This window comes from Vespula pensylvanica, chromosome 25 (genome assembly GCF_014466175.1).
Source record: "Vespula pensylvanica isolate Volc-1 chromosome 25, ASM1446617v1, whole genome shotgun sequence".
Taxonomy (NCBI): Eukaryota; Metazoa; Arthropoda; class Insecta; order Hymenoptera; family Vespidae; genus Vespula; species Vespula pensylvanica.
In genome coordinates, this window is record NC_057709.1 from 1,724,712 (window position 1) to 1,732,929 (window position 8,218).

Here is an 8,218-nt window from a genome sequence, read left to right on the forward strand (position 1 = left end):
TTACTGGTGGATTGGTCATATTGAAGTGCAGAGTAAAGGATGTCTTAAATGATTTCGACGGTTCTCGGTAGAGAATACATAAAATGATTCTTCAACATCATCGTTTGATGAGGTAATGTCACTTCCTGTAATTAAAGCGTCAAATGAATGAAAACTTTTTTTTTTCATTTCAAATGATATAAATGCGTAAATTATTAGAAATAATGAGACCCTGGATTTTTCGATGTATTTTTCAGATTTGCATTCTTTGTATTTTTTTTCTTTTTTCTTAAAGATTTCTAACAATTTCGTTATGAAAAAATTCTATAAGCTCGTTAATATTCTATCATGATTTATTTTAATAATACAGATTTTTATTTTTAGAATTATAAGCGACTTAATTACGAGGATAATTTCAAAGATCATGAGTTTATCGTAGAATTATGCGAAACTGAATATTCTAATATCCAAAATGAAATAAATATAATTTTGTTTCAATTAATATATATATATATATATATATATATATATATATATATATATATATACATCTAATATAATTTTCTACGTGTATAAAAATATTTTCTTTTTATATCAGTTTATTCTTTGCTTGAATTTATCGTGAAAATAATATTCGAGATGTTTCTTTTAATATTTCGTTTTACTGAAATTAATTTTTAGTTTATCTTTCGCTCGAGGCATGTGTACTTTCAAGGTCAGGTACGAACAAAACGTGAACTACGAATACGAGGGAGATACTCTAAACTCACCATGTGTCCTTTGTATCAGTGTATACGTTTGGCTTGGTCGATCCCCTTTCATGCGTATATAACAATTGGTTTCTGGTTTGTTAGATTAAGTAGTGTTAGCAGACTGTGAAATCGTTATTTTCAATCTCTCATATGAGTACGATTTTTGATGATAATGTGCGTCTCGCAATGATTCATACTATATACGACATCGGTGCAATTATTTCACGACATATGCATAAAAAATAATAAATATAATTAACACATACAAGAAGTAGTATATAAATTAACAAAAAATAAAAATTTGTCGAATGTTTTGTTAAAAATAATTAATAAAAATAAATAATATAGAGAGGAAATAATAACAAAATAGCGATGGGAGAAAGTACTCGTAAATAATGTGAAAACGAACTCGTGCTTTGATCTTGATTTAAAATATTATTTATTAAAAATAATATATGATATGTGTTCACTAATTATTAATTTTGAAAGAATAATTGATAAGAATAATTGACATATACTTTATATGCATTTATCATCAAAGAAAATTATGAAAAAGTTATATGAATTTTCAAGAAGCATTTTATTTGGTATAAATTATTCTCGAAAAAAAATATCAATTTCTAACACGATATTTTGCAAAGAAAATAAAGCTTTTTCAAAGATTCGAAAAAGATTTTGTTCATCAAAATTAATTAAGAATTATACCTGTTCTCATTGATGACGTAAATCATTATAAAACCATGAGTGATGAACAGCCTTAATGTTTCTTTTTTGTAATCAAAGTTACACTTAAGAATAGTATAACAATATTATTGGATATAAATAATATTTCAATTTTTATACTATATAATTCTTCTTGTAATATTTGCCAAAAGATTTGTTTTTAAAAGGTTATATCTACTTTTATATTGCTCGATAGCAAAAAATATTGTCTGAAAACTTTTTCTCGTAATATTATCGTCTTTTCTTTTTGTAGTATTTAAATTAGCAAATATTTCTCGTTATTACTTTTGATAGCAAAAGATATGGATTCAAAGAAAATCTTTCGTTATATTTGTTCGTCTGCCGTAATATCCTTTTACGTATTTGGTTTTAATACGCTTTACGCAGGTCAATCAATATTTCCTATTACGCCGTTCAAAGAGACGAAAAGCCTGCAAAGGATATGGGATGGGAGCAAATAAATCTCTCGATAAATCCCTACTAATTGGAAAGATTATTTTTCGTATTTTCTATTTTTTTTTTAATTTTTTATCTTTACAATTTCCAATTAAAAACTAACTGAAGAATGTTGATTATTGACAATTAATTATTTTCTTATTTTTATCGTTAAAAATGTTTATCAATAAGAATTAATTTCTTCGTTTTTTTTTCCATTTCTCGAAAATATGTTGTACAACATTTATTTTGCATTATTTTTTATTGTAATTGATGTTTCATTATTAATTATTAAAATGTAATTTCTTTTGGAAGTAGATTAAGTTCATTTCTTTTCTTTTTAAAGCGAAAAGATCACGTAGGACTGTAATTATTGTAATTTAATGAATAATAATTCATAATTATAAACATTAATATTAATTATAAATAATAAATCCAATAACAATAATAATTATTGTAATTATCAACATTAATCGTCAAGAAATTATTCGATAGTCCATATACAAAATCTTTAATGTTCTTTTTGTAAGATTAAATTGTACTTCAAAATAGTATAATAATACTATCGGATATAAATAATACGCCAATTTTTATACTATATAATTCTTTTTGTAATATTTGCCAAAAGATTTGTTCTTTAAAAGTTATATTTAACTTTTATATTGCTCGATAACAAAAAATATTGCTTGAAAACTTTTTCTCGTAATTTTATCATTTTTCTTTTTTTGTATTATTTAAATTAACAAACATTTCTCTTTATTACGCAATAGCAATATGGATTCAAAGAAGAAAATCTTTCGTCATATTCGTCTAATATTATCGTAATAATATTATCGTTTTCTCTTTTATGTAGTCCGTTCTAATACGCTTTACGCAGATCAGTCAGCATTTTTTATTACGCGGTTGAAAGAGCCAAAACGGCCGCAAAGAGTATGGTTTGGGAGGAAATGAGTTTCTTGACCAGTCCCTTTGAATTCGACATATTATACCTTTTCAATTTAACTATGAATAACATATGAAATAATCCATATTGCATAAATGTATATTGCAATAAACGTTTCTGCTTCACTTTTATTGATCGCTCCTTATCAAGAAATAATATTAATTAAAAAGAAATTAATTTCATCGTTGATATTCTGTCATATCAAACATATCTTGCTAACGTCAATATACATATTTTTAGTTAGTAGTCCTTCTGACTATATTCTAAATATAGTCTGACTAAATATCGGCCAAAAATATTGTTTATGCAAAAAGTATTTATTTTTCGGTTTTCTTTTAGTCACAATAAAAATTATATCATGAGTGACAATCTGCTTTTTTATTATTATTATTATTAAATATCAGTTAATATTGTTCTTTCCTGTATAAAAAATTTATTTAGGAAATTTCTAAAAACATTTATAAAAAAATCCTTCACCAAATATAAATCTATCATGATTCGACGAATTAAATTTTCAATCATTTAATTTTTCAAGTATTTAATTTTCGAAGTTGTCGGTGTACTTCTGTACATTTAAAACGGTGTACTTTATCATCTTAAGTTTTCTGTTACAGTTTATCGACGATGACATTACACTTTGGTATAGCTTAAATCAAAAAAAAAAAAAAGAAAAAATAAATAAATAAATAAATAAATAAAAATGAAAATAAAAAAAGCATTTACTTTACAAACATCGTCTTTTTTTTTAAGTGATTCGTAATGTCCATTTCGTGTTCATTATGCGATCGAAATTAATTTTAAAAGAAAAAAGAAGATAAAATTTATAACGACAGTTACCATGTACATTAATGAGGCAAATAAGAGACGAACTTTCACGAGACCGTTTTACAAAGGCTTATTCGAATAATACAACAAGGAATCCTTTTTCAAAGGATCCGAAGGTAGACAGCTTTTGCTAGAGGATTTAATCGATTGAGCTCGGGAGAATTGTCGAGGGGTTGTTCAACGGTACACGTGTAACCGGGATCAAAGTGGAAATTTTCATCGAAAGAGATGTACAGTTTATGGAGGTAATAATGTTAGCTCGGGAATATTTTGTAATTATACGAGAAATGTTAATTTCACGTTTACGTGATCGTGTCATCGTAATTTTATTAATTTAAAAGAAATAATTATTCGATATAATTGAAAATAATAGAAATTATAAATTCAACGTTTCAAATTGTTTATTCGAATATTCACGACGCGTACTAATAAAATATTTACAATATCTAATAACGTTATGAATATTTATAATATTAACGTTTAATACGAATATAATATCTAACGTTTTTCAGAGATATAGGAGTTTGGACGAATTAATTTGCAACGTACTTCGAATTCCCTCGGCAATAAGTTTTAATAGGGATTAAATGAAAATACGTCTATGTAATACATAGTTCCCCATGTATCGTTAGGTACCTTCGTATTATTCGTTTTGGTATAATCCTTCTCCCTTTGCGTGTGCACTTGTGCGCGCATGTATGCGGTATGTCAAGTGGGAGGGATTGCATACGTAGATGTGTCTGTACATCTGTGAATAGTACCACTTATAAAAATAAGAAAGGTATTTTTTCGCTCGTTTTCCACCTATTAAACCATGGCAGAGAACTGGATAATAGGATTAGCCCGTTTATTTGTTTTACAGAACGATATACCACGTCATCGTGCTTTATAAACCATCTTTTTTATAAACGACCACATTCTTCTGAAAATTGACTCCCTATTGGAGAATTTAAAAAAACGATCTGACCACATTTTCATATTCAATTGATATTATTTGTGAGTATCTATGAGTTATATTAAAGATGCTAAGTTATAAACTAATTTATATTCTATGACCAATACTACGATACTACGATATACTGTTTTATAATATACTATAAAAAATCGTATGGTTATTTATTACTACTTTACCATATATTTTATCTATTTTTATTATTATTTTACATTGTATTTTACGTTTGTAATATTCCATATTAAATTCATCCTGTATTTCTACATTAATCCTAGGAAAATATTATATTTATCTAATCGTTAATATAGCAGTAATTTTATTAATATAATTTATTAATAAATTTCTAATAATATAATATTTGGAATTGTATTGTTTGAATGATTAAATTTCTCAAAAAACATATAATATATACATATAATATAACATTTACTTCTAATTATTTTTTAAGATAATGATAGATATTTGTTATACTGTTTTTCTCGATCATATCGTTATTTAACCTTTTAACAACCCTCTCCAAACATAAATTATGAATGACGTAGAAGATAGATTTTTCATGAAATAACTAAATACAATCTTCCTATATAATCTTTAAAATTCTATCTTCCATCTAATGTTCATGTTCTCTTCACGTAAAATAAATAAATATAAAAAAAATATTCCCTCCCCGAAAAGAAGATTAACGAAATCCGATCCTTCAATAGTAAAATGATCAAAAGGATACGGATATGGGGAACGCTTGATAGGGTGAATCAAAAGGAGAGAAGGGAATTAAAAAAAAAAACGCAGATTGAAAACAAAAAAAGAATTCCCCTAACAGCTGTATCGATCCAAATTTGTCTGCAACATTGTGATGAGATTACCGGGGATGATATGCTCGTCATGATGAGATAGACAGTAGGGGGTACTGAACAGCGCATGCTCGATGTTAGAAAGCCGAGGGTACAAGCTTTTCGACGAGAGCTTGACGAGCTTATTCCAAATCGAGACACCAATGTGACCAGTGCTAAGAAGTTCCAAAAGAGGAAGGACGATCCATAAAGAAAAATAAGCATACAAATAAAAGTAGCTGAGAAAGACCCAAAAGTTTGAACTCTACGCTGAGAATCGCCTTCTTCATCTCGATTCATTCTACACTTCATAGTCTTGGTAAGATAAATCATATTTGAATTTTATACTAACGTTTAGTTACGCAAGAATTTATTTTCGATGTCTTTATTCTTTATATATCATGCTATAGAAAATTGTATAATTCTATATACGTATCTATGAGTTGTATTAAAGACGGTACTTTATATACTAATTTATATTTTGTTATCAATACTACGATATACTGTTTTATAATATACTATAGAAAATCTTATGGTTATTTATTATTACTTTACCATATATTTTATCTATTTTTATTATTATTATCTTACATTGTATTTTACGTTTTTTACACTATATTTTACATGTAATTTGTTTTTGATATGTTATTGTATAATATTAAATAGAGTGTAAAATATAACTAGAGTTATCTGAATTAGGATATTTCCATTTAAACATTTATATCATGTATTGAAGTAATCGTATATAAAGCCAAGTGTTGCGTAGCTATTTAACTCCCAATAATACTGTTTATTGATGAATCAATGATACTAACTGATTTCTTTGTTTAACAGTAGTTGAATTGCTTGCCTGCCAGTTACTTTAACAATTGAAATAAAGGTACATGATTCAATATCAAGAGAACAGAGAAATGATTTTTCTCTTAACGCAACCAAATCGATAACGCTTGGTTATGTGATTGAACCTTTTAATTTTGGTTTTCTAATTATTCTATCTTCCATTTGTATGATACAAAAGTTCATTAGTGGAAGTTACGATATTTTTTCTGCTAAAAATAACATTCTAAACGGTGACTCAAATTTGTAAATAAATAATTAAAACGTTTAGAAAGTATATCGAAAGATTAATCGAACGTTTTTAATATTTTCGAAAGACTCTGAAATATTAAAAAAAAAATGAGTTACCAAAGGGATCAAAATTTTTTAACGATCTCTTTTCATATCAACGTTTCGATCGTTTAATTGAAATAATTACGAAATATTTAGAAGGAGTAATTTAAAAATGTTCATGACCATTTTAATATGTCTTATTAATATTATCGTCATTAATATTATATTTTCAATCTTATGTTGAAGTATGATTTCCATGAAATTTATTATCTATTATCCGTTCTCATTAATCTGTAAAATAAAATTAATTAATGAGACGATAATCGAAATAATGATATTGATATTTATTTACATAAATATATACTTATTTAATTATAATTTTTGTTCCTAGAGTCTGTATCAATATTACCTCGTACGGTCAAGCCGATGAGAAAAATATTAATAATTTACATAATTCTAAAACTGCATAAAAAGCGATGGATATGCAGTTACCTGTTATTTATGGAGGAATAAAAATAGAAAATATCTTAATGATAGATCAAGAGAACGTCTTAATACGAGAACGTCTTAAATTGAGCTACCTGGTAAAGAACAATAATATTTTATTTTCAATGAAAAAAGAAAAAAAAAGAAATAAAATATTAAATTAAATTTCTTTTAATAATTCAGGACATTGCTTTCGATGTGATGCTCACATTATTAGCAACGTTCATATTCACATATATCGAGTAAAGCCGAACAAGACATTCAGACAAGTATTAAATCGATATAATGAAGGCTACTATGAACATGGATTCTTAACAATTCGCTGTAAGTAATTTATAATTTTTTTTCTGTAGCAACAAGTAACAATAATTATAAAAAATTTTGTAAAAATTCTCCTATAAATTTCTATTTTGATCATAAAATAATTACATTGCTGCGGAAGCAATAACTATACAGATCGATTTTTCGCAAATCCACCTTACATTCTCTTATCATATTGTATAAAACTAGGAAACTGCAACAGTTCTGATCTTAATGATATATACATCAAGATATTCTTAAGAAAATTTAATAAAATATTTGTAATAATATAAAAATATGTTGAAAGGATAATATTTAACAGTCTCCTTTTGTAATTAATTAGAGTTGTTCAAAAGTTTATTTCATTCGATCGATCGTGATATATTATGGACAAAAAGTAATATTGAATACCATCCTGTTAAACCTTTAATAATAATAATTTGCTTAATAACAATTATTAATACAACGAAATAGAACTATTTGTTACGAGTTCGTTACATTTTCTTTCCAATTAGTTTAGAGATAAACTCGTATAGTATTTTTTGTTATGTACACATACGTCAATGTAATTTTCTTTATTCTTTTCAGACAGCACGAGGAATAAGTAGAAGTAAATATACGCATATATACAAATATATCTAAAACCATCTATAAATCATTATGTTTTATTATATGTACAATAACCTGTATATGTTTATATACGTATATTTGTATTTGTGTCTTTATGACCTATCTCTGTTCAACTTTATATTTCTAAATATGTGAATCAAATTAAAATTAATCCTATATATGTACAGAACATATATAGGGTAATTTGAATTTATTCAAAATGTTTAGTAACATCTAATCGAACAGTCTCTCTCTCTCTCTCTCTCTATATATA

General features: G+C 25.9%; 1 long non-coding RNA gene across 1 annotated transcript; it reads left to right on the forward strand.

Annotated features, from left to right (window-relative positions):
* Window positions 1–5,575: 5,575 nt before the first annotated feature.
* On the forward strand, window positions 5,576–8,189 carry LOC122637237. The gene is made up of 4 exons (XR_006329190.1): window positions 5,576–5,758; window positions 6,941–7,133; window positions 7,219–7,359; window positions 7,924–8,189. It is a non-coding gene; the product is annotated as an uncharacterized LOC122637237 (long non-coding RNA).
* The last annotated feature ends 29 nt before the right edge of the window (window positions 8,190–8,218 follow it).